The sequence below is a fragment of the Cebus imitator genome, unplaced genomic scaffold (assembly GCF_001604975.1).
Source record: "Cebus imitator isolate Cc_AM_T3 unplaced genomic scaffold, Cebus_imitator-1.0 Scaffold312, whole genome shotgun sequence".
Classification (NCBI taxonomy): Eukaryota; Metazoa; Chordata; class Mammalia; order Primates; family Cebidae; genus Cebus; species Cebus imitator.
The window spans coordinates 1,088,865-1,116,617 of NW_016107627.1; the positions used below are offsets into that span (position 1 = coordinate 1,088,865).

The 27,753-nt window shown below is 43.8% G+C and overlaps 1 protein-coding gene and 1 long non-coding RNA gene across 6 annotated transcripts in view; one reads left to right on the forward strand and one right to left on the reverse strand.

The window, feature by feature from the left end:
* CLYBL (citramalyl-CoA lyase) overlaps positions 1-27,753 on the forward strand; it is a 297,363-nt gene that overhangs the window by 199,526 nt on the left and 70,084 nt on the right. The window lies entirely within an intron of this gene.
* Positions 18,633-26,144, reverse strand: LOC119467625. The gene is made up of 2 exons (XR_005196170.1): positions 22,469-26,144; positions 18,633-20,711 (listed from the first exon to the last, which is right to left on the reverse strand). It is a non-coding gene; the product is annotated as an uncharacterized LOC119467625 (long non-coding RNA).

Genomic DNA, 27,753 nt, shown 5'->3' on the forward strand with positions numbered 1-27,753 from the left:
ATTTAATCATCAAAACAACTCAGCAGGTGCCCTTATTTTTATGGACAAATCTTGTCAGGTACTTAACATTTTTAATTTTTATTGCTTTTAAAAGCAATGAAGACTATCTTTAAAAGGGAAGACATAATTTTGAATCTACCAAGCTCACACAAAATTCACTTCAATACTTCCCTGTTCTTTTCCAGTTTTCATCCCTTTGCAGCCATAATTTTTACATGGTTGCATTGTTATAACTTTATTTTCTGCTTTTTAAATTGCTATAGAGATCTTTGTATTTATTATTTTAACAGATGTATAATACACATCTAATTTCACTTCCAGTTGGCTATTCCCCCTACCACTGAATGTTTAGATTGTCTTCAGTTTTTCACTATAATTTTATAATTGTTTTATAACTTAAGATTTTATAATTTTAGCAATGAAGAGCTACATAACTTTTTTCTTTTTATACTCATTTCTTTAAAATGCATTTCTAGGACTGGAATGACCAAATCAATGGGTAGAAACATTTTTGTGACTTGTGTTATATACTGCTGAAGTGTTTTGTAAAAGAGATGTTTCAAAAATTATTTCTTGAAGATTGATCATACATTTTCACCATCAATACTGGAGTATACCAGTGTCCCCACTTTAAGCATTACTTTTAACTTTATTACTTAGTATATAGATATAATTATACTTTATTATTGCTTTAATTTGTTTTTAAAATTAATTTCATGGTTTCCGTATGCTTAGTAAATATGTTTCACATGTGTTTTGTCTCATTACACCTTTTGCCCGGTTATCTGTTGGATAACCTTAGAAGTATTGCATCGTAATTAAGACCAAACACCAGAAGCAAAGGTAGATTCATTTCTTACTTTTGTTACTTCCTTAGTCTTGGGCAAGTTATAGTTCATTTTGTTAAGCCTCAGATTTCTAATCTTTAAAATCAGAAACAACCATAGTACCTACCTCATGAGATTACTTCAGAGATCAAATGAGGGAATATATTTGAACCACTTCAGCACAATGCCTGGCACATGGCATATGCTCTGTAAAGATTAGTTATCTTCACTCTTACTATGTAGAGCCATTCGTACGTCTCATTTTCTCCTCCTCTTATCATATTCTAAATCTTCTGTTGTATTACCTCTCACCCTTGGGTAGTTGAGCTGCTGGGAGTCGGAAGTAAGGGCAGTGGAGTTTGTGCAGGGCAAGGTCTGCCATCTGGTTCACACATGGGCATGATCTGGTCAGACTAAACAGCATTTTAACTCCAGATGGCTGTGTCTACGTTCTTGTGTTATGTGGACAGATGATCACCAGTGGACTTGCATGGGTGGAAGTGAGGGAATATGTTCTCTTTCCGGGTCCACAAGGGGGCATAGTTTTAAGGGCAAAAATTTCCCAGCGCCATGCCCCCCGCCCCACCAAATTTCCCATCCGGGAAATTTATGTTTAAATTTTGTGAGCACTGGAAGAAACTAAAAATCAATAACTCCAGCGGAAGTTCTAAGGAACTCCTTTCATTGGCCCGGGGTCTTGGAGAAGGTGGGGCTTCCTCCCAGAATGAAAGTCCTCATCCACACACCTGGGCCGATTTCCCCTCTAAAATCCCCTTCCACACTCTTTGAGGAAGTCTTTCTCTTCTCCTTTTCTACCCTTTTCTCTAACTAAATAAAATCACCTTTCTGCAACGCCTCTTGGGTCCAGGATTTTACTTTTACAAGCATACGGTGCACCTGCAGTGGTCCCTTCTCTTACTCTTAAAAGAGCAAAAACCAAGAATCCACAGCATTCTCTCGGGGTGCCGTGCCTCACCAACACCCCAAAAAAACTCGGTTACAGAAGGATGTACAGAGACCTCATTTTACCTACCCTAGCGCTTCCATTTAGAGTTGGTGTATGCGGAATTGGTGAGGTAGGGCTTCCCCATTCGCAGTGGTATTCAAGGAGGAAAGTAGCCTCCTGTCTCCAGCCAGTTCAGCCTCCACTGCTAATTCCTGACTCCTGCTGCAGTTGCAAACCACAACCCATTGATTTCTCCTCAGATAGAGTAGGAAGGGGCCGAAAGTTCAGTCCACATCTATTAAGAAGTTAGTCATTGATAGGTGCTTTCTTACTGAAATGTGGCTCCTGCTACGTGCATGACTAAGCCATGAAGGTCTGATTTGATACAGGATCCACTGGGTGGTATTCAACTATCCATAAGCATTGAGACCCAGCACACCCACGTTCCTGGCAGCATCATTCACTGTAGCCAAAAGGTAGAAGCAACCTAGGTGCCCACTCACAGATGAGTGGGTAAACAAAATGCGGTGTCTTTGTCTTTAAAAAGAAAAGCTGCTCTGATACATGCTACAACATGGATGAGCCTTGAGAACATTATGCTGAGTGAAATAAGCCAGTCACAAAAGGACAAATTCTGTATAATTCTACCTACATGAGGTCCTAGAGTCATCAAATTCATAGAGAAAGGAGACTGACAGTTTCCAGGGGCCGGGGGGAAGGAGGAATGGGGAATTGTTGTTCAGTGGGTACAGAGTTTCAGTTTAGGAAGAAGAAAAATGTTCTGGCGATGGATGGTAGTGATGTTTGCACAGTAAGATGAATGTACTTACTGCCAGTATACACTCTAAAGGGGTTAAAACGGTACATTTTACATTAGGTCTGTTTCACCACAATAAAATATATTATTTTTGAGATGGAGTTTTGCTCTTGTGCCCAGACTGGAGTACAGTGGTGCAATCTCAGCTCACTGTAACTTCTGCCTCCTGGGTCCAAGTGATTCTCATGCCTCAGCCTCCCGAGTAGCTGGGATTATAGGCACGTGCACCACACCCATCTAATTTTCATATTTTTGGTAGAGATGGGGTTTCACCATGTTGGCCAGGCTGGTCTTGAACTCCTGACTTCAGGTGATCTGCCTGCCTCTGCCTCCCAAAGTGCTGGGATTACAGGTGTGAGCCACCACGCCCGGCCTAAAATATTTTTTAAAAAGGAAAAAGAAAAATAACTTGGGCCTAATCCAGAATATGAAGAATATGAGAAGAGTTAAAAGAGTTAAAAAAAAAAATAGCAGCAACTTGTGAGAGAAGGTTTCTCCTCAAAGCAGAGGAAAGAATTAGGATAGATTGTAGTTTAGACCCAAGAAGACCAGCTCTGTCCAAAGCATATGAACTTGAAGTTCCCTGTGGTCATGGCGACCTTGGGAAGCTTCAAGATACTCTTGGTTTTTTTGTTTGTTTGTTTTTGAGACGAGGTCTCACTGTCACCCAGGCTAGAGTGCAGTGGCGCAATCATGGCTCACTGCAGCATGGACCACCTGGGCTCAAGCGATTCTCCTGCCTCAGCCTCCCGACTAGCTGGGACCACAGGCCCACACCCCCACTCCTGGCTCATTTTTTGTATTTTTGTAGAGATGGAGTATTGCCATGTTTCCCAGACTGGTCTTGAACTCCTGAGCTCAGGTGATCCGCCTGCCTCGGTCTCCCAAAATGCTGAGGTTTTAGGTGTGAGCTACTGTGTCTGGCCTGGAATCCTCTTGTAGAGGAACAGTCACCTTCAGGATAGATCCTGAAGTGAAGAAAGGGATGGCTGCAGGCCCTTGGCTGTCACGCTGTTAGCGATTAGCTGTTTTCAGCAATTACGCCCTTCTGTGGAGGGTGTGATGGCTGTCGCCTTTGTGCTGGAGAAGATTTCTGGCCCATAAGCAACTTTAGTCACCAGAGATAGTATTGTAATTTATAGACTTCAAAGCAGTATTGAAGTATTTGAGGTTTTCCTTATTAAGTCAAGCTTTTGAAGGATAAGAAAATGACTGTATTAAAGTCATGAATATAGTTTTGAAAGCTTAAGGGAACTTACTAAAGTCATAAATGGTGCCAATTGAGATTTCAACTTGTTTAGATATATTCAACCTGAATAAATCAATTTTATTTATAAATAGAATGGTAACATTGGAGGCTGATCACAAAGGCCTAAGGAAGGTGAAGTTTTGAATTGGTTGTTTTAATATTCACTTAAAAACCAAAGTAAGCTACATGATCTTTTCCATGTGCAAAAGCTGCCTTCATACAAAAACCTCACATTGACTAGCTCCGATCCTGGTCCTTCCTACTCCAAAGTACAGCTGCTGACTTATTTTTGGGTTTCTCCCATTAAGTACATAAGCCCCTAAATTGGCAGCAACTTGTGAGAGAAGGCTCTTCCTCAAAGCAGAGGAAATAATTAGAATAGATTGTAGTTTAGACCCAAGAAGACCAGCTCTTGTCCTGAGCACCTAGCACAGCGAGGCACACACAGAAGTTCACACACCAAGTTTATGTCCTGAGCACCTAGCACAGTTGACACACATACAAGACACTTGTCAGAAGGCTGAGGGTGGTGGGTTGGGGGAAAAGAAATGTTTGAATTTACCCAGGTACTATATGCTTGTTAATTTCGTAGACACACACCTCCTAGGTTCCTACAACAACTTCCATTTTGGTATCTATTTGGACATTTGCTAAATGAAGTCATTGGCTTATTTTGATGAATTACTATATAATAAATATAATTTAGCAAATCAATCATGGGGAGTATTATTTAATCTTCCCGTGGGAACTGCATTCAGTCCTCGTTTGCCTGCCTAACTCCCCTGCACACAAAACGTTACTTTTGCAAGCCTCCCTTTTGTGCATGACCAGTGTCATGTGGAAGCCCATCCTCTACCATGCTGGGCTCAAGGTTATATCTCTGAAGTCCAGAGGCACTTCATTTGGATGGAAGCATCAAGATTTCAAGCTTGGTAACAAATAAGAGCGGGTTCCCAAAGTGTCTTGTGAAAGTTGGGGGAAGACATTCCCCTTCTGTGAGACAGCTGTGTCTTCCTGCCTGGCTTCCTCTTTTGGCCCCTTTCCCCTCATGGGGGGATGGATCCTGAAGTGAAGAAAGGGATGGCTGCAGGCCCTTGGCTGTCGTGCTGTTAGCTGTTTTCAGCAATTATGCCTTTCCATCGAGGGTGTGACGGCTGGCGCCTCTGGTAATGAGCTGACTTCCAAGGCTCCCTCTCGGCCTTCGCTTGCTGCTCTCCTTAGTGGCCTCAGAGACTGCTGACATTATTACCAATGTGACATGTTCCTCTTGGCCAACATGAAAACTCAGGAAGACATGCCAGTCTGCCAATGAGAGAGCCAGAAGGAGCTTGAAGCTGGATGAAGCCACCAAGCAGACTTGTCCCCAGGGAGTGGGGACATCAGCTCATCCGTCCCAACTAACTCATAACTCTCCAGAATAACTTATGCCCAAGTTTTGCTGGCTAGTGGAAATGTTCACTCTACATTAGAATAGCATAGGAGGATTTTTATTATTATTATTACATGGGAGTAACATTATTGGTGAAGTCATACTAGCTAGATAAATGATTCACTCAGTAACTCATCAAATAATGATTGAGAAACTGCTTTTTGGCAACACAAGGCTATCACTAGAGGGGATAGAGGTGGGTAGAGTAAGTGTAGTCCCTCTTCTCTCCGGGCTGTGGCTGGTGAGACAAACACACATCAATCCAGTGGCCACTCACATGAGTGTTTGATTGTGAACTGTCATATGGGATAGGAAGACAAAATACAGGAGAGTGTAAAACAGGACTCCAGGGGGGACAGAGGGAATCCCTGTGGAAATGCCATTTGAACTAGGATCTGAAGGATGGACGGGAGCTTACTGGACTAAGCGTGGGATGCAGCGGGGAGTGGAGCAGAGAGAGAAGCTGTGGGTGGAGAGGAAGGCATGTGCCAATGCCCAGGGCAACAAGAAGCTGGGCACTGCCAAGGAACTGTGGAAGCGAAGCTTGGCTGGAGCGGCCAGAGCCCAGGTTCATGCAGGATAATCGAGAGAGGAAGGCAGGGGCCTGGTGATACAGGACTTGGGCCACAGTGAGGATTTTAGATGCATTCTAAGGGTAACAGAAGGCTACTGAGGGTTTCGAGCAACAGAGATATGTGTCTTGCAAAATAGCATTCTGGATGCAAGAGACTGGATTTGAGCTGGGCAGGAGTGGATGGGGAGGCATCACCATGGTCGGTGAGAAGAGTGGAAGCTGATGAGGAAGGCAGATGACATCAGTGACTGGATTCCCTTTCCCTCCTTCCCTTCTCCTCCTCCAAACATAGCCGTCCTGTTGGCTCCAAAAGGCAGACCTAGGTTCTTTTTCTTAGAAGACCATTCCAGTTTTGTAACTAAAATTCTATTCTCTTGGGAAATTTTTCAAACAAACAGGAACCTTCATTGCTATACCAGATAAAAAAATTTTAGGAGAGCCACATACCAGTTCTGAAGGAGCAACGACTTCTTCCACAAATGGAGTGGACCCTGTTGTGCCACTCTAAAACCCTTACCTCCAGGCCCATTAGAACCCCCAAAGTGACCTGATTTCCATCAATCCCAAAGCCAGCCAAGCAAGGTCACGTTTATAGGACTCCCTCCTGGTGACAGTCCAGAAAACAATAAAAACAGATGCAAGTCCCGCTGTGGTACAGCAGCCCACTTTGGAAACCAGGGGGTCAAGTGCCCATTATCCAGGTAAGCAGGCTCTCCCTGGGAGACCAAAAATGCATGTCAACATGCCAAGTGGAGAGGGGCTGGAAGTCACAGGGGCCACCTGGGAAGGGAGGCCTCAGCCAGGCAGTAATAATAAAACCGGACAATGCCACAGAGCTGGCGTGGCTCAGCCAGGAGCCAGGGAAGGACGGGGGTGGGAGGAAGGGCCTCCCTTCTTCCAAAATCAATGTCCCTGTTAACTTGGGCAGAAGAAAATCTGACAGCTCTGGAAACCTGCCCATCTGATGAAAAAGAGGAAGCTGAGAAGCTGTTGGAGCCAGAGAAAGCCCAGAAATGGCAGGCGGGATCAGTTGCCCATTGGGGACCTGGTGGCAAGAGCTCTCTGCTCCGCTTTTACTGACGCCCAGGAGGACAGGTGCCACTGCCAGTCCCCACACGACCTCCAGCTGCTTCCTAAAGCAGTCTGCCCCTCCAGTGATCCTGGCTGGATTTGTTTTATGAAAAATCCACGAAACAAACAAGGCATTCAGTCTCTGAACCCAGTTCCCTGGGGGCTATTCCATTTTGTTATCTGGAATATAACCGACTGAGAGGCAACTGGAGTAACTGAAATCTACAGAGAAATACAAGTCTTGACAAGTTTTGGGAAGAACCACCCTTCTTACTGATAAAGCAATACCAGCTAGCTAGTCCCTGATATTTATTTAATGTCTCTTGTATGAAGAGAGTAGCATGAATCCACAATCCTTTATCCACTATTCTAAAATCCTAAAAGCTGAAAACCAGAAATTTTATTATAAGTTTACAGCCAACACACTGAGCAGCAAAGCCTGACCTAAGCTGATATGAGACTGTAGACTTCATCCTCATCGTGTGACTATTCCTACATTTTGCTCCAGGTTTGGGGAAGGGAGATATTAAATAGACTGTCTAGGGGCCATCTTACCATTTTAAAGTCCAAAAACTTCTTACATCCAAAACACATTTGTCTAGTTTTTCTACTGGACTGTGAGTCCTCAAACCCGTAACAATACAAGTGTGCAATCCCTTGTTGCACAATTAGAAAAGGACTTTCTAACAAGGGATTGCACATTTGTATAACAATAATAATCCCTTGTTAGAAAAGGATTGCACACTTGTATTGTTATGGGTTTGAGGACTCATAGTCCGGTAGAAAAGCAAATCCCAGAGAAGACTAAGTAGAACCCTTTGCACTATAAATATTTTATAGACGTATAGATGTTTGGGGTTACAGAATTATATAATTCCCTCTTACGCAGTCTGAGTACAGTTTCCAATGGAGACAGCCTGCAGTAAGAAAAACATGGGTTTGGGAATCAGAAGGTGCCTGGGTCATTATTAATTGCCCATGTGGCCTTGGGCAAGACTTTTCTCCTCCCTGAACCTCATCCATAAAATGAAAGAATAGGACAAGATGATTTCTACAGACACTTTCTGTTTTCAGATTCCATGTTCTATGACCTCCCTGTAGAAGGGATAAAGGACCAGGTAGCAAGAAGCTCAGAAAAGACCTCTCTTTTCCCCATGAAGTGGGGAAAGGAAAAGCGTAATCATATGCTGTGGACCCTGACTGAAGATGGAAGTAACACCAGCCGGATAACTGGGGTGACTCATGCCACCGGTTATGGAACTACTCAGATCCTTGGGTGCTGGGTGATCAGTACCCGGTCTCTGGATGGTAGCAGCCCTGGAGACAAGTGAGGCCAAGGAGGGGCCCTGTCACGCCAAAGCTGTGATACCACATTCTGCTGAAATCGATTTGGCTCCATTTCATGCATACCTAGCAGATTTACCAGATTGTGAAAATGAATGTTTTCTGTGCGCGTGGCTGATTTTTGCATGCATCTGTTCACTCATCTAAACCTTTGTTACATCCTGCTAGGAGAATGAAAGGCTATAATTTCTTCTTTTTAAATCTGGAGTAGTTAGAAGCACCATGATTTTTCCTTTAAAATTCTGCACCAAAATGGTGAACCACTTTTATTTTTGTCTCAGGAAAAAAAAAATGATATTGCCATATTTTCTTCTAGACTTGCAAACGATCCTGACCTTAATGGCGGTCCCATGCCTGGGAACATGACCCTTGGAATCGAAATATCCAAGGGAATGCAAACATGAGTATTTAAACATATCATTTGCATCTGACATTAATAAGCCTTTGCTGCCTTTCACGTTTCCATTTTAGATGACATTGCTGTCTTCAGATGTCAGTGGTCAAGTGCAAGAACAGTAATACTAGTATTTATTTGGTACTTTGCATTTCTGGGTGCTTTTATTGCCCTTAATTAGTAAACCATAAATAATTTCTGCTCAGTAGCTTGATACTACAATCTTCAGTGTTCATGGGGACAGTGTGTTCTAGTGGCTAACAGGGTAGACTTTGGAGTCAGTTAAACTCAGATTTCGTCTCTGCCTCTGCCACTAACTTACTGGGTGTCTGACTTTAGCAAGCTTCAGTGTCTTCATCTGTAAAATGGGGATAGCAACAGACTTGTCACACACAGTGGGTACGAGGATTAAATCAGAATATGTAAGTAAAATACTTAATGCCTGACAGTAGTACTATATATCCATATACCTGTATATAAGCATTTCATACACCTTACCTGTAAACTAGATGTTGGATACTTTGCTATCCCCAAGTCCTTCTGCCTCTGGGAGTCACATCATAGCACAATAAACTACTTAGAATGGGAAAGTCCATACGCCATCACCATGGACAAAAGTCCTGCCACCTTTCTGGACCCTGAACTCCCTCTCCCTTTCCTTCTCCAACTGCCAAAGCCTCTTCATTCTTCCTATGTGGCACAGAAATTTGTTTTCTTTCACTGGTCCATTCCAGCCGTACTCTGAGGGCTGTCTTTCCACTGGTAAATGGCCCAACAAGATGTTGTTTGTTTTCTTGTTTTAACTGAACACATCACTCTTTCTACCCTGAGCTTTTCTATATGAACTGTATTGAAGATGATTATTAAAATGACATTTTCAAAAATTAAGTTCTCTCCCTGAAGAATTCAGTACCAGCTTTTAAATAGGCATTCCCTTCTCCTCATGATATAGATATTACAGGTTACAACAAGCCCGGATTGAAGAGCTAGTAAACCCATGGAAAAATCCACGAACTCACCCAGGATCATATAGTCAGAAACAGAGACAGAACTCGGGGCATGAGGACTAAGCCTCCTAGAGTTTTCCCACAGGCAATGTTTGCCTCTTTGAACACAGAAACAAAAAGTAGGGAGAAAGTCAGGCACAGTGGTTTATGCTTGTAATTCCTGCACTTTGGGAGGCCAAGGCAAGAGGATCACTTGAGCCCAGGAGTTTGAGACCAGCCTGGGCAACATGCTGAGAGAGACCCCGTCTCTACAAAAAAATTAAAAAACTAGCCACACATGGTGGCATTCACCTATTGTCCCATCTATTTGGAAGGCTGAGGACTTCCTTGATCCTAGGAGGTCAAGGCTGCAGTAAACAATGAGCACACCACTGCATTCCAGACTGGGCAATAGTATAAGACCTCAAAAAGAAAAAAAAGTAAGGAGGCCAGACGTGGTGGCTGAAGTCTGTAATCCCAGCACTTTGGGAGGCTGAGGTGGGAGGATTGATTGAGTCCAGGAGTTTGAGACTGGCCTGGGCGATGTAGTGAGACCCCCATCTCTACAAAAAAATAAAAAATTGGCTCAGCATGGTTGTGCATGCCTGTGAGTCCCAGCTGCTCAGGAAGCTGAGGCAGATGAATTGCTTGAGCCCAGGAGGTCAAGGCCGCAATGAGCCATGATCATGTTACTGCACTTAGCTTGGACAACAGAGTAAGACCCCGTCTTATTAAAAAAAAAAAAATGGGGGAGAGAGCAAGCCAGGGTGGGCCTCTTAAAGCACAGGTTTTTTGAGTGGTCGGAGAGGTAACATACCCCACATGATCTCACTCAGCCTCTGGGGGAGGCACTTCAGACCCCACTGTTAATCAGGACAAAGGATCCCTCCATGGAACAATTCTGGGGAGCTGCATTCCCGTGAACAGCAATTAAAACTCAAATCTGGGCCAGGCACGGTGGCTCATGCCTGTAATCCCAGCACTCTGGGAGGCCGAGGCGGGTAGATCACGAGGTCAAGAGATCAAGACCATCCTGGCCAAATGGTGAAATCCCATCTCTACTAAAAATACAAAAATTAGCCGGGCGTGGTGGCGCGTGCCTGTAGTCCCAGCTACTCGGGAGGCTGAGGCGGAAGAATCGCTTGAACCCAGGAGGCAGAGGTTGCGCCAGTGTTCTCTAGCCTAGCAACGGAGCAAGACTCCATCTCAAAAAAAAAAAAAGAAACTCAAATCTGGGAAAGGAGCTAAAACCTTGCATGCTGCAAGTTAGAACTCCTGTGTACGTGTGTCAGAATGGTGTGTGGGGACGGTGCCTGGGGATGGTGTAGATGAGGGGATGGATGGACCTATGAAGAGCTCAGAGATCTATCAGAGCAACCCTGGGCAAAATAGCAAGACTCCATCTCTACCAAAAGCGAAAAAAATTAGCTGGGTATGGTGTCATGCACCTGCAGTCCAGCTACTTACAGGCCCAAGGACAGAGGGTTCCTTGGGCCCAGGAGTTCAGGACCACAGTGACTGATGATGGTGCCACTGTATTGCAGCCTGAGTGACAGCAGAGCAAGAACTTGTCTCTAAAAATAAAAAAAAATTGGCTGGGCGTGGTGGCTCACACCCACTAAAGTGTAATTTCAGCACTTTGGGAGGCCAAGGAAGGCGGATCATTTGAGGCCAGGAGTTCAAGACCAGCCTGGCCAACATGATAAAACCTCATTGCTACTAAAAATACAAAAATTAGCCAGGCATGGTTGTGTGCACCTGTAATCTCAGCTACTCTGGAGGCTGAGGCAGGAGAGTCACTTGAACCCAGGAGGCAGAGGTTGCAGTGAGTCAAGATCATACCACTACACTCCAGCCTGGGCGGGAAGGAGTGAGAGCCTGTCTCAAAAAAATAAGTAAATGAATAAAAGTAATTAAAATTGCAATTTAATTAAAAATTAAATTTTGTGTGTTGTTGCTAAAGATCTATTGGAGCAGAGCAGCCTGGTTGCATTTTGTATAGGTGCAGCTATCCATACTTCAGTTGTTTCTGAATTCCAGTCAAACAACGTAACATAATAATTATGTTCACGATGATTGACTAAGTATTTACCAAGTGCCCAAACGTTCAAGGCATTGCACTGGTTAGACTTGGCAGAGGACAGAGAAATATAAAATAGCAGTTTTCTTTTTCACATTGTCCAATCTGAGCTCTGGTTTGGCATAAACAACAGTCATCAAGGACCAATAAGATTTGGTCATTTATTCTGATTTGAACTCATTTGTTTAACAAATGAGAACATTTAACATCAAAATGCCATACTTGGGACAGCTACCTGTTTTCCAAGATGCTGAAGCTTACCCCCAGTGTGTTTTGATGTGCTGTTTAGGATGTTTGTGCTTGAAACTGGCTCTCAATGATTGTGCCCTTACTTTTCCTGGTCAGGAGCACAGTGAAATTTCTCTGAAAACAGGCAAGTGTCTTAGAAGCCCAAAAGTGGGGCAGTAGCCTCATAAAATGGGCCCTGCTGTGACCTGAACGTATGTGTCATCCTCAGATTCATGTGTTGAAATCTAAGCCTCAGTGTGATGGTATTGGGAAGCAGGGACTTTGAGGAGTGATTGAGTCATGAGATGGAGGCCACATGAACTGGACTAGTGCCCGTATGAATAAAGATGATCCTCAGATCACCCTTGCCCCTTCAGCCCTGGGGGACACAAGGAGAAAGTGCCATCTGTGAACCAGGAAGCAAGTCCTCACCAAACACCAAATTTGCCAGTGCCTTGACCTTGGACCTCCCAGCCTCCAGAACTGTGAGAAAGAAATTTTTATTGCTCATAAGCCACCCAGTCTATGGTATTTTGCTATAGAAGGCCACATGGACTAAGGCCCCCAAGCTTTTTCTAGTGCCTTCAGGCTGGGGTTTCATGGAAGTCATGGGATAGACTTTTACTTCCTCCTACTCATCAACAATGGGATAATGCCTGACAAAGATGTGAATGACCCTAGAGATGTGAATAAAGGCCATGTAATTATGTAGGCTTTCACTCTTTTCTCTGCTGTGTTAGCTCTTAGCCAGATTCTATTATTCCATAACCTGGATTTATCTCTGCTAACTCTTTCTTTCCCCAGGAATGATTTTCATTGAGATCATAATGTGTTTCCTCAGAAGGAGCATAGATTATATATTGGGTGTCCTTAGATGCAGAACAATTTTCTTCTGTTTAGACTTCAACATGTATATCTTTAGCTTTAATATGTGTGAGAGAAAGTGATGAAGAGAGAGTAGAAGTGAAAACTTAAGCACTGAGCTAAAGTAAAGAAAAAGCACTAGGCAGGGCATGATGGCTCATGCCTATAATCCCAGCACTTCAGGAGGCCAAGGCAGGAGGATCACTTGAACCCAGGAGTTTAAGACCAGCCTCAGCAACATCGTGAAACCCCATCTCTACAGATAAATTAAAACCTTAGCCAGGCATGGTGGTGCACACCTGTAGTCCCAGCTACTTGGGAGGCTGAGGCAGGAGGATCGCATGAGCCCGGGAGGCTGAGGCTACAGTAAGCTGTGATCACACCACTGCACTCAGCCTGGGTAACAGAGTGAGAACTTATCTTAAAAGGAAGGAAGGAAGGAATAAGTAAGGGAGGGAGGGAGGAATGGAGAGACAGAGGAAGAGAGGTAGAGAGGAAAGCAGTGAGGGAAGGAAGAAGGGAGAAAAACAAAAAGGAAAGACCTGGATTCCAATTCTTGCCCTATTTCTGATCAGAGACGAGAACTTACACGGCAGAGATCAGTCAGCTGGTTACCAGAACCCATTTCCTCTTCCTTCTGGCACATAGATCTACTTCCCAGCCTCCTCTGCAGTTCTCTATCACCTTAGAATCACATTTTGACTGATAGCATATGGATAGAAAGCATGTTTACTACTTCCAGCTCTTGCCCACAAAAACTTTTCACTCTCATCCTTGGGCTGATTGTTAATAGAGAAAGACCTTGGGAGTTACGGGTTAAAGATAAAGCCACTGGCAGCCAGGGGTCCTAAAGATTGCATAGAGCAGAACACGCATGCACACACACTGCCACAGTGCCACTGATCAGATTCAACATGAACAGGAAGGGCGCTACTATTATGCTAATCCTCTTTAATTGTGGGGTTTCTCTGTTACAACTCATATTGCTGTAGCTGAAATGTGTTGCGACGTCATTTTAACCTCTTCCATTTCTATAGCTGTGATGTAGAATTTGCTTTTTACAAAACTTCACTTAATCCACTTGAGATTGAAATGTGGTGTGTGTAAAAAAGCTTTCCTTATTCCATGTTCTTTTCCAGCCCTTCCCTGGGTGTTTGTACTTAGTTGCAATAACAGTTTCAATATAATTTTACATTTAGCTCTTTTTCACGTAACACACCAGAAGCATTTTTCTCCATCTCCACAGTCTTCATAATTATAAATGGTAATGACTGCTTAATATTCCATCAAGCTGATGTGCCATAATTGTCTAAAGCAAGAGTGAGATGTTGCTGTTATATCCTGCTTTGAGAAAATCCAACTGATCAAAACAATTCTCCACAAAGGGGATTTTTATATATTGAGTGCCTTATCTTTCTAGGTATAATTTAAATTACAAAAACGTAATAAGCCAGGCGTGGTGGCACACACCTGTAATTCCGGCACTTTGGGAGGCTGAGACAGGAGAATTGCTTGAGGCCAGGAGTTTGAAACCAGCCTGGTCAACATAATGTCTCTACAAAAGAAAAAAATTTTTTTTTTTTTTGAGACGGAGTTTCACTTATGTTACCCAGGCTGGAGTGCAATGGCGCGATCTCGGCTCACCGCAACCTCCGCCTCCTGGGTTCAGGCAATTCTCCTGCCTCAGCCTCCTGAGTAGTTGGGATTACAGGCACGCGCCACCATGCCCAGCTAATGTTTTGTATTTTTAGTAGAGACGAGGTTTCACCATGTTGACCAGGATGGTCTCGATCTCTTGACCTCGTGAGCCACCCGCCTCGGCCTCCCAAAGTGCTGGGATTACAGGCTTGAGCCACCGCGCCTGGCAAAAGAAAAATTTTTTAAAAATTAGCCAGGTGTGGTGGCACATGCCTGTAGTTCTGGCTACTGCGGAGGTTGAGGCAGAAGGATCGCTGGAGCCCAGGAGTTGGATGCTACAGTCAACTTTGATCATGCCACTGCACTCCAGTCTGGGCAACAGAGTGAAACCCTCTCTTTAAAAAAATGTGTTATTAATAGACCCTCAGTCACCGACTATACAAAGCAAAATACTTGTATTATTACTGGGAAAAATATATATATATATAGTATTCATCAGAGTTCTCTGGGGAAAGAGAAACAATAGGATATATATTGACATATAAGAGGGGATTTATTATGAGAATTGGCTAACATGGTTAGGGAGGCTGGAAAATTCTGCGATCTGCTCTCTGCAAATGGAAGACCCAGAAAAGCAGGTGGTATGATTCATCCGAATCCAAAAGCCTAAGAACCAGGGAGGCCACATATGTAAGTCTCCACATCTGAAGGCCCCACAGCCAGGAGCCCTGGAGGCAGGAAAAGACAGAAGCCCCAACTCAGGAAGAGGGAGAACTTGCCCTTTGCGTTCTGCTCACCTTTTTATTCTGTTCAAGGGTGATGCCTGCCCACCTTGGTAAGGGCAGATCTTTTTTACTTAGTCTATTGATTCAAATGCTAGTCTCTCCCAGAAACACCCTCACAGACACACCTAGAAATGTTTTACCAGTTATCTGGCCATTCCTTAGCCCAGCCAAGTTGACACATAAAATTAACCATCACCTATTTATACCTATAAAGTTGGACATTTGCACTCAGTGGCTGCCGGTTACAGAGAATCCCAGCTTCCCTAAAGCAGACCTCACCCAGGCGATTTTCCCTATGTGTTGGACCCTCTCCATCTGTTGTCCCGTCTATGCTGTTTCTCACGGAGGTGGCTGTGTCTGTTTCTTAGCACAGGATGAGGGAGCTGACACTTCTGCATGAGCTCAGAGGTCAGAGGGCAGTTTGTCTTGTCAGGTGACAAGGCACCTGGGCTTTAAGGTGAACATGGCACACAGGCCACCCAGGCACTGAGGAGCATCTAGGGGTGCGTGAGGGGGGTTCTGCACCCCCGTGAACTCACCTTATATTTGCATCCATTGTTTTGTACATGCTTATATTTTAAAAATTTTGTCTTTATTGCACAAACAAGAGTGAAACAATCACTCAGAAACGTATCACAGTAACAGTCCAACAGTCCCTACTTTGTTTGCCTTCCTCCCCCCAACTCCCCACCCCCACCCAAAGAATGTCTCCCTAGCTGTATTTGTCTGAGACAGTTTTGTTTTCTCACTTGGTCCTGTAACTCTCTGTGAGGATCATTGTCATGTTGCATCATAGTCTCAATCTTAGTACAAGATTAATATTGCACCATCCACGCTCTCAGCATTGGCGTAGTCATTCCAACAACTTGCAGAAACCTTTAACCCAGAATTCACCATCTGGATCAGAATTCCAACAATTTGCATGTGTGTGCTGGGGAAAACATTTAGGTTTCGTGTGAACTCAGATTAGAGGAGCGGAAGGAGCTCAGCTGTTCTCCGGCCAGGATGGCACCATGTGTTGTTTAAATGTGTGCATTATCGTGAGCATACCTCCTGTGTTACTAAGTGAAACTGTCTTCCACGAAGGATCCTTAGCATGTTGTTTCATTGTTTATGTACATTACCATACATGTTTAATATGGCATAGAAGGAAGACATAAATTGTATCTACTACTGTACAGTATCATGTAGTGTACAAAATGCCGTGAGTGATGTTTTAAATGCTTTATGTGACGTAGAAACTGCTTGATGGAAGCAATGAAGCTTTCTAATGTTACTTGAGAGAAATGATTCAGGTTTGGAGGTGGGCAAAGAACACAGTAATCTTGGTCTCATTCCGAATAATGGAATACAGGCTCCCACTATTCAAAACTTGCCATTTTCAGGAATGGGTTAGATTTTTGAGACTGAGGGATGTCTATATTTATCGGTATCCTTGACTTGGCTTTGAGCATCATAAGGTCAGGAACTGTAATATATTTATCTTTGGATGCCGAGCACCTAACAGTACCTGGCATTTAGTTGGTTTAATTCACATTATTCTGTGAATATATCAATGAACAGATATGTCATGATTTATCGAAAATTGCTCCTGTTACAGGATAAATATACACTTAATTTTCTTTTGTTTGTTTTTCTTTTGATGGAAAATTTGGCTTCTTGCTCTCTGTGAAGGGCATAGACAAGGAATTTTGATGTGTGTTTCAAGGCACACCAAGGTGCTACATATATGCGGTCAAAGCTTTCCTGCTTCTCCCCAGCTCTCACAGGTCTGGCCTAGCCCAATGCTGTTGAGTCCACACTCAGGAGGACTTGGTTCTCCTCATAAAAAGATCACCTTTGCTTTCTCCTTTGCATGAGAAATAAAGGAGTGAAAAATACATTCCCAGTGAGCTCGCATTCAACTTGGGAACAAAACAGCACATCCATTTCCGAGAGGGCTGTCCAGTCACCATTTGAGGGCTGCTGGCCAGAGGTCAAGCAGGAACCCAGAGTATAACCAGGAAAATGTCCATGGTAGACCGCAATGATTCATGCCTCCCATATCCACACCCTTGTGCAGTCCTTTCCCACATTGATTCTGGTCTAGGGCACATGACTTGGCTTGGCCAATGGAACACATGCAGGCTTGCACATCTCGAACTCTGCCACCTCATTTAGGATCCCAGAGTCTCCTTCTGGAGACACAGGTCCCTAGTGACAGTCTGCACCACCATTCAGACAAGTCAGCAGGGCCATCTTAGATCATCCAGCCCTAGTCAAGCCACCAGATAACTGTGCCCACGTAAGTGACCCCTGCTGAGACCAGCAGGAGAATCATGCCGATGGGCCAGTACACATTCTGACCCACAATTTCCTAATAACGTAAAATGGTTGTGGTTGTAAGCCACCGTGTTTCAGAGTGGTTTGTTACACAGCAATAAATAACTAATATCATAACCATACCATCAGTCCAACTAGGTAGGGAAGAATGTAAATAGCAGGGCAAAACAGCATGACTGGTGGCTGGGAGGCTTAAAACTGGGACAGGGTCAGCATCATGAAAGAAGTCAAGGAAATGGTTCAGAAGTAAGGCTGAGACTGACTCACAAAAGCTGAAAGTCTCTTTATGTTGGTGTTTGGTGCATTGGCAGGGGCAGGTATGGTGACTTAAAAGAGCCATGCTTAACAAGATCAAGGGCAACACAATCACAAATCATCCCAGCAGACCTTAGCAAGTCTAGCCATTTCTTTGGTGGTGGTAACAGTTATGCTCCAGCCCAGTTTCCGCTTGGACAAATGGTACACATTTTCAGTGAGATGAAAATTAAGATACAATCCATGTGCTCAGAGAGTGATCACAGCTCTGACCTTATTAATATGGTGCTTTGTCTGCTAAACACTGTGCCCCGAAGTGTTGAGGAATTGGGGAAACCTAGCTGACTTAGGGGTCTCCTTTCTGTTACAATAAAGCTCATAATGAAAAGTAGCCTTCTTTGTTCTTCCCCAAGTCTTTCTCTCTAGCAGAAACTACTTTCAACTGTTTTAACTTCCTTGCTGTTTACTTCCATATTTCTAGATAGTATGGTCATACTGTTATTTCTTGATTTTAAATGTAAGATATCTATTGACTTGCTTCTATGTAAGGAGAGGATTGAGCTCTCTCATCCTTCTCCTATTCCCTCATCCTCCCAACATAAATGTATTTTAGGATTATATCGATATTCAATGTTACGTAAAGTGACCTTGTAAATATTTTCACAACTGAGCCATATTTGATTTGTATGCTTATGTTTGCTTTGTCATTTTTCCTGAAGTTAATAATTGCCTTGAATTTATTTCTTTAAAAATGTTTTAACATTACAGTTCACTCTTTGTGTTATACAGTTGATGAGTTTCTTTTTTTTCTTAATTTTTTTTAAAAACTAGAGATAGGGTATTACTATATTATAGGGTATTACTGTATTACCCAGACTGGTCTTGAAGTCCTGGGCTCAAGTGATCTTCCTCTCTCAGCCTACCAAGTAGCTGAGACTTTAGGTGCAAGCCACTATACCTGGCTAGTTTATGGGTTTTAACAAATGCATCATGCTGCATGTCCATTATTACAGTGTCATACAGGACATTTTCATTACCCTAAAAACATCCCTGTGCTCCACCAATTTACCCTGCGTCCATGAGCTGTTGGCAACCACTGATCTCGATAGTTTTGCCTTCTCTATAATATATAATTGGAATCATACTGTCTGCAGCATTTTTGGACTAGCTTTTAAAACTTAGCAATATGCATTTAAGGTTCCTCCATGTCTTTCTGTGTCTTGATAACTCATTTCTTTTTATTGCTGAATAATAGTTCATTGTCTGCGTGTTCCACAGTTTGTTTATGCATTCACCTATTCAATTTGCTTTTTTTCTGTGTATCTATCACTAATTCAAATCCGTACTCTCCAATAGAGCCATAAAGTACCTTTAAAAACATCAAGTAACCTCTGTGTTCTATTTTTTCCCCACAAGTTGTCATCCAGTGCCCCATCTGAGCTGGTTGCCCTGTAAATTGTTCTGGTAGTTTCCCATTCTGTCATCCTGGGAAGTCCTTTTGCCTGATTTCTGAGTCATGTCTTTTGTTTATTGGATCTCATGTCATTTTCTTTCTTGGTTTATTTATTAATTCATTTTAATGGAGTGCATCCTCTAGTCACTTCCTCGGAAAAGATATATGGGAAATAATTTTGTAAAAAATATGCAATAAAATATTTATTTTATCCTCACAGATCAGACTTTTCTAGACTTAAATAAATCCCAATAGAAAAACGTCAGGTTGCTGGTGGCTTGGCATAAGCATACCACCAAGAGATTCCTGAATGGCTGGAATTCTATTATTTCTTCTATTTTGGTCTAATTTTTCTTTTCTACTAGCTTGAAAGTCTTCTGACTAATAGTCCCCCAGCTAATCCTTTTGTGAATTGGTTTGAATTGGCCTCACTTCATTTAACTTCTGTGCAGAGATATGTATTATAGCATAAGAATGGTTATGGTCACTTAGTATTTCTCTCCCCACTTTTGGATTGAAACAAGTACAGAATAATTAGAGCAGAGACTATTTCTGGCAAATAAAACAGTTAATAGTTGGAAAGGTATGTTTCAGTGAAGATTGTTTATAAACACACCTCTTGCTGCCAGGATCTTAAAGTCTAATTAATTAGTATCAGCCCAGCCTGCCTTTTCTCTTCTGTCACTTGCTTTCATCCTCCTTCATGTATACACACACACTTAGACACACACAATCACACGAGCACACGCCCCTTGTTGTCCTGCCTTTTCTTTTCCTCTTTATCTCAGTCTGCACAAGTTTACGCACAGAATTGGCTTGCCTCCTAGCTGTTTTGTCCCCACACTCCATCAAAAAATATTTTCTGCATCTCTAATTTCATCAAGATATGCCTGACTGAGAATGTCAAAACCACTGAGCAGAAGTGTTTAATCCAAAGTTGGCTCCGTCGGTGATGATCAGCTGAGGAAACAACCTCCAATTTTTCCCTAATTATTTGTTAGGATGTCAGTTTTCACTTTATGGAATAGGTTCACATCCTGCTTCTCACCCCCTGCCCCCCACTCGTTATTGGGCAGAGGCCTCCCACTGATTTCCAATAGAGCTCTCTGCACCCGAGAAAGACACATGGAGAAGAAATGGTACCTGCCGTCTGTGGGAATGCCACCTTCAACAAAGGATTTCCGTAAGCAGACAGTTGCTTCATGATTTCTTGGATAGGCAGATCCTAGCCATGTTTATGTAATTCCATAAAGTGAAGTTTGGGACTCTGAGCTGGTCACCAGCGACAAGCCCTGGAGGAGTCTGGGCAGCCCAAGGTAGAACTACAGGCGGAAGATCCTTGCTCTGCAGTCTGATGGCTGTGTGACATCAGGACAGTCTGTTAACCCCTCTGAGCCTTCGTGCCATCTTCTGTAGAATGGGAATAGTATCAGCTACCTCCTAGGGTTGCTGCAAGGATAAAAACCAAGTAAGTGCATGTGAACATACTTGATAATGAATGAGAAGGTGCCCTGTAAATGTTGCTTATATTAGCTGACCTTAGAGATAAGAATCAAAATGCCACATTTTTGTTCCAAGTGTTTTTCCCCCTTCGGCTTAGTCCTCTTTTTCATTCGGGATAATCTACTGTTTAAAGCATTTATTAATATAAAGATTACAAGAGGAAGGATTTTGAATGTAATTAGTGGGGAAGGAAGCTTGTTTCTCTGGGATGAGAATGCCATCACTTGTTGGCTCAGTATAGCACACTGGTAATCTTGTTTCCTGAGGCTTTGCACATGCTGAGAGCACATCATGCTCACAGGCACACTTAGTGAAGATCTGAGAATGTGGTAAGGGAGAACGTGTGCCAGGAACTGGGCAGGTGGGCGGCACAGATTGCCATTCCTGCACGGGCTGTGATTGCAGGAACTGCCTCATGGACACTGGTAGAACCCGAATAGACATCATCAAATAGATGGGTCTTCCTGCTTGCTATTTCAGTTTGCTTCCCAGTCCCCTCTGTGCCCACCATCCACACAGGTTACAGAATCTGAAGCCTCACCCCATTGGACAAAGGGCTACGGATCCGCCAGTATATCAGAACTCACATGGCAGGCAGTGGCTTGTGGGATCTTTCTAAAAGGGAGAAGGCTGGACTCTTCAGGGCCTGAAGGCCTGTATTATTTCTTCACAGTTTGGAAGAAAGCTACTGTGATGGTCAATTTTAAGTGTCAGCTTGGATAGGCTATAGTACCCAGTTAATTTATCAAACACTAGATGTTGCCAGGAAGATATTTTGTGAGTGCGGTCAACACTACAGTCAGTTGAGTTGTGTATAGGTGATTGCCCTCCATAAGGTGAGTGGGCTTCCTCTGATTAGTTGAAGGTCCTCCAAGCAAAACTGGGGTTTCCTGGAGAGGAAAATCTGCCTCAGAATCATGACATCAACCCCTACCTGAATTTTCAGCCTGCCAGCTTGCCCTGCAGATTTCAGACTTGTCAGTCCACAGTCTCACGAGCCAATTACTTATAATAAGTCTGTCTATCTGTGCATCTCTTATGGATCCTGTTTCTCTGGGCATCCCTGACTGATACAACGGTTCTCTATCCAGAGATTGCCTTTTTCTTTGACTCTATTGCAATCTAACTCTCAGCAGTCCAGGATGTGAAACATTTTCTTTTCACTAGGAAAACCAACTGCATTACTGGAACAACAGACCAGGTAAATGAATCCCAAATCATAGTCCAACTTTGATTTTGAAATCTACTAAGCTTTGATAAAACTGAGGTACATATTTTATCTTTTAAAAAATTGCGATCCATTTTTCCTCATCAACAGTGAGGAGTTCAAATCATCTGCATTCTAATCCCATATCTGTCTTGGTTCTCATCACCGTACAGCCTCTCCTTGCTCCCTGAGTTGGTCTCCCTGTTGGAACACGTGCCCCTCGGTGAGGAATCTCCATGTACAACCGAGTTGGCAGTTGTCTCAGGGGCCAAGGCAGTGGGACTCACATTGTAAGCTTAGGTGTCAATGAAGTTGTCTCTCCTTGAAAGACACTAAACTTGAAAAAGTTGTCATCTCATAATTCCACGTTCCAAGATCAGGAGAGAAACGCTCTTCCCTGTTTAAGTCATTATTTTTATTTCCAGGGTCATTTCTGGAACCCTTCGTATACATTCTAGTCACTTTAAGTCTGAATCACAAACGTTACAAGGCTCACCTTTGGCCATCCCCAGGCAGATGAGGCAGGGTCTGGGTTCCGTGAGTCATTTGCCACAGACTCCAGTTGGAAGCAGTTCCCAGTGGGGTTACGTGTGAGCCTTTTCAATTGTCCGTGACTGTGTTCCGTATACACATATCGATTCCCCTCTCTAATTCCCAGAGCTAGTGCCCTGCCCTTCTGTCTGGCTTGGGCGGAGCCCCTGAGGGGTGGGGAAAGGACCTGGCGCCACTGAGCAGACGCCCCTTAATGGTAATCCTCCAGCGAGTCAATGGCCTCCAAAGAGACCATGAGCGTGGTCTTGTTGATGAGGATTGTAGTCACAGTCACACAAAAAAGTCCCCAGTCTCTGCTTCAGGACCCCATGCATGGCCCATCATCCCTGCTGCAGAAAGAAACTGGACAGGACCTCCCCTTAGGAGCCTGTCAGCCCTTGTCACTAATCAGCCCAGGGGCTACTCGGAATGACTGGAGGCACTCACGTCCACCCCCTACCAACTGCTCTGCCCGCTCTCAGCCCCTGCCACCTGGGGAGCCCCACACCAGGGCAGGGCAATCAAGCTTGGCTTCTGCATGCCGTGCAAAGCTTGCCAGCAGCCAAGCTCTTGAAATATTTATATTTATACATGCAAGGCTCAGACTCTCGCTTTGTCCCGAAAGGAGCCATCGTATGTGGGGTTGGGGTATGGTTCAGGAGGGTTCATTCATCCCATGCTAGCGTACCTACCCACCATGGCTCACCTGCGCAGAGGAGCAGGGATCTCACCAAAATAGTCGAAAAGTTGGCCATTGTCATGAATCGAATCCATGCGTTGGAAGAAATATACATTAGAAAATTGCATAGTCTCCCCCTCCCTTTGATTCAGAGATTTTGTGTCATTTGTGCACAGGGAAGAGTCTAAATGCCCCTCCTGAGAGGTGTCCTTCTGGGGACTCAGGACCCACGGATTGCAGAGCATACAGACACAATATATGTATTTATTTTCAAAGGCAACGTGAAATAACACCAAAGAGCTTTTGTGGCTACCTGTTCTCTTTTGAAGAACTGTTCGAAAACTAGATGATGGGCAAAAAAAATCTATAGATGGGAGGGAGACAGGAAGAGCCACAGTTTCAGCTGAGACAGATGGGTGCACCCCAGACTCAATTAGCAATTGTTCCCACATATTTCAACAAACACACCTTAAACGCAGGTTTTCCGAGTGAAGGCCATGATCAAAGCCTTTGGGTTGGGGGAATTTTCTCATGGCAATGACAGCTGTCCTCACAGAAACAACTCAATTTATCTCAGAACTGAAGGTTTCACTAGCTTCGGCCTCTCATCAAATTGCGTGCATGGGAATTATTTTTAAGTACTCTAAAATGGTATCATTTCCTAGTGGCAAATTATTTGGGTGTATTTCGAAACTAATTAAAAGGGAAATGTCTTACTTTGCAAAGAGCAGCATTTCTACATTTTAAAAATCAGATGTTCTCAGTAGGGAGCAGGGTTTTATCTTCGTCAGTGTTGGCTATTGCTAAGTGCATCCCAGATTGAAAATCTAAATGAAATAACTACAAGGAAAGGCATGGGGTAAGTTTATGTTGGGAAAGGAGGAGGGAGACACATGCACATATATAGTACATACACCATTTATCTGGTAATTTAGAAAGCCTTTTCATGGCGTCTTTTTTTCTTTCTTGCTCATTGCTTGTTATTTCACTGTGAGCGTTGCAAATATGGAGGGCGGCAGAGGTGCCAGGCTCCATCATGACGTCCAAAAATTGGCTTTGTACATATGCTGAATTAGAGATTGGCTGGCAGAAGCAGTGCGCAGACCCTAGATTGGCAGGGATTCCTTGTGACGGAAGACAGGGCCGTGAACCCACGGGACTTACTCTGAAGCCAGCAGCCAGGCAACATGCTGCAGCCCACATGCCAAAACCTGTCTTAAAAGACATTCTGAATCTGCATCAGGCATCAGATCCTGCCCAGGTGACGCCCTCCAAAAGTCGAATCCCCTTTCTTTTCTCACGAGGAAGAGACTGTGTTGAACCTGTCACAGGACAGAGATTTGAAAGTTTTCACCCAAGGCTCCAGGTCATTTCAGTCACCTCCTCTTTGAATGGGCACCATGGCATCTAAGGAGGAAGGCAGGAATCCTGCAGATGCAAACCTTCCTGTTTTTTTCCTTCCTTGAAAATAAGCAAACTGCCAAAGTGGTTCTGATGGAAGAAGAATGAACACAGTGAAGGAACACGTTAGACAGCCGGAGCAGGGAAGTCCATGCCAAAAAGACCCGCCATCTGGGGCTTTTTTTCTCACCGTGTCAACTGGAACGTGCCTCTCTCATGTATGAGTAGCTAGTTTGTGGCTTTACCCTTCCCAGGAGATCTGCTTTATTTTATGGGCAATGATGAGTTTTAATAAAAGCAGTGTTGTTGTTGTTGTCGTTATTGACCTTGGGTTTCTGTTTTATCTTAGAGTGTAATGCTAGAAAGGAAGTGAGGAGAATTATTTTCTAGACCAGTAGATGCTTTTGACTCAAATGATGATATTGTACACTTCTAGGAGCCTTTAAAGAAGGGACATTAGCTCCAGTTATGTCACCTTTCTTCTAAGGGTACAGTGAAGGATCAGGAGCTGAGCAAGCTGACCTCAGTCCCAATCAGCTCCCAAACGTGACAGCTGATTAGAGCCTTGCAGCCTTTCAGGTACTGTTTAATCATTTACTCGCTTGAGTGTATAAGCCCCGTGAGAGCGGGGAGCCTGTCTGCCCATACACAGCACACACTCAGGAAATATTGTTGAATATGATCATTGGGTTGATGATCTCACGGGGTGGCACCAAGGGGGCCAGCATGTCAAGCGTAATTCACACCAGAGCAAGCTTTGGGTCACATTCTGTATCATGTGTGATGTAGTGAGCAAGCGCTCAGATGGGCTTCAGGAGATGTGTGTTCAAGTCCTGGCTCTGCCTGCGGCATCAGAGTGACCTTCAGTCATTTGTTGATCTCTCGAGGACTTCTGTCTCCTTGTTTCTAAAATGACTAGATAATTGTGGAGCTTTCTTCAACCCTAAAATTCTGTGATTCTGAACCTCAGCCAGTCATCTAAAAATGCATCTTCTGTGTGATGAAAGATATTTATTAGGCCTAAGTGGGAGAGCCAGCATTCTTGATGAAAGGAATTACTCTACGCACACGTCCTAAGGACAGTGGTTTAGAAGTCATCTTCTGCTTCCCCTTGATCAGTGCCCTCCTGGTAGATAGGAACAACATGATGGGAAGGACAGGCATGGATGCACAGAAAGAACAGGAGGCTGAGCGTGGCTCCAGGCACCACTGCGCTATAGAGTGTGGCACTGAGAGCCGGCCAAAAACATAAAGATGGGCTTGGAGACAGTGGGGCAGTGTGGATGCCACTCAGCTCAGGAATGTTGCAGAGAGGAGTCATATGTGAGATTAGGGTTACCCCAAGTTACCTCTAAGTTCTGTCCAACTCAACTACCCTGTGAGTCTGTGATAGTCCCAAGCTCTGTCCTGGGACACAGTGACACCCCTGAGATCTACACCCCTGAGATCTTACCAAAGACCTCCGATAGTCCAGGCACTGTTCCTCTTAAGGGAGATAGAGAGGAGGGGGAGAGATGGAAAAGGGAGAACTCACCTTTGTTAATATACTGCTTTCTAATAACTTTTTGAGATGGAGTCTCACTATTGCCCGGGCTGGAGTGCAGTGGCGTGATCTCGGCTCACTGCAACCTCTGCCACCGGGGTTCAAGCAATTCTCCTGCCTCAGCCTCCCGAGTAGCTGGGATTACAGGTGCCTACCACTGTACCTGGCTAATTTTTTTTTATTTTTAGTAGAGATGGGGTTTCATCACATTGGCCAGGCTGGTCTTGAACTTCTGAACTTGTGATCCACCCACTTCGGTCTCCCAAAGTGTGGGGATTACAGGCATGAACCATTGCGCCTGGCCTCTGTTAACTCTTAAAGAACTCTTCATTCCATTGTTCATGGAATATGCTTCCAGTCATGGATTGTGTTGAAAAGGTAAGTCCATGTCCTAATCCTGGGACTTACGAATGTGACCTTATTTAGAAAAATGGTCTTTGCAGATGTAGTTGAGGATCTCGAGATAGGATCATCATAGATTATCTGGGTGGGTCCTCACTCCAATGACAAGTGTCTTTCTAAGAGAAATCAGACACACACGGAGGAGAAGGCAGACACAGAGAAGAGCACATGAAGGCAGAGGCAGAAGTTGCAGTGGCGGCAGCTGCAGGGACTGCCACCAGCCAGCAGGAGCTGCAGGAGGCAGAGAGGATTCACTAGAGAGGGACCGCGTCCTGCACACACCTCAAGTCCACATTTCTGGGCTCCAGAACTATGAAAGAATACATTTCTGTTGTTTTAAGCTGCCAATTTTATGGTAATTTGTTGTGGTAGCTCTAAGAAACTAATAGACCTCAGATGTATTATCATTAATATCACTAATCAGGAGCTGCAAGGTCTCTTTTCCTAATTAACATCATGACTGTTCTTACTGATAATAAAAATAAAAGAACTCTCAGGGAAGTGGGGGGAGAGAGAGCATCAGCATAAACAACTAATATGTGTGGGGCTTAATACCTTGGTGATGGGTTGATAGGTGCAGCAAACCACCATGGTATACATTTACCTATGTAACAAACCTATACATCCTGCACATGTATCCTGGAGCTTAAAATAAAATTTAAAAAGTAAAATATGCTGGGCGAGGTGGCTCACACCTGTAATCCTAGCACTTTGGAAGGCCCAGGCAGTGAATCACCTGAGGCTAGGAGTTCAAGACCAGCCTGACCAACATGGTGAAACGCTTTCTCTACTAAAAATACAAAAATTAGCTGGGTGTGGTGGTGTGCTCCTGTAATCCCAGCTACTCAGGAGGCTGAGGTGGAAGAATCGCTTCAACCTGAGAGGTGGAGGCTGCAGTGAGCCAAGATCACGCCATTGCATTCCAGCCTGGGCGACAGAGTGAGACATCATCTCAAAAAAATGAAATAAAACAAAAACTCTATCTTAAAACACATTAGCATTATTGAAGAAGAATATTAGATCTTTTGAAGTAAGTGTCTGTTTTTGCTTATGTAATAGCTATCTGTAAATACTCACTTCTTCAATGAACCACCATTTTCTTCAGGTATTTTTTGTTTTATTTTTTTGTAGAAGGAAACACCTACTACCAGAAAAAAAGTGCTCCATTTTGATATCCCTCCATCCATTTTGATATCCCTCCATCCGTCTTGATATCCCTCCATCC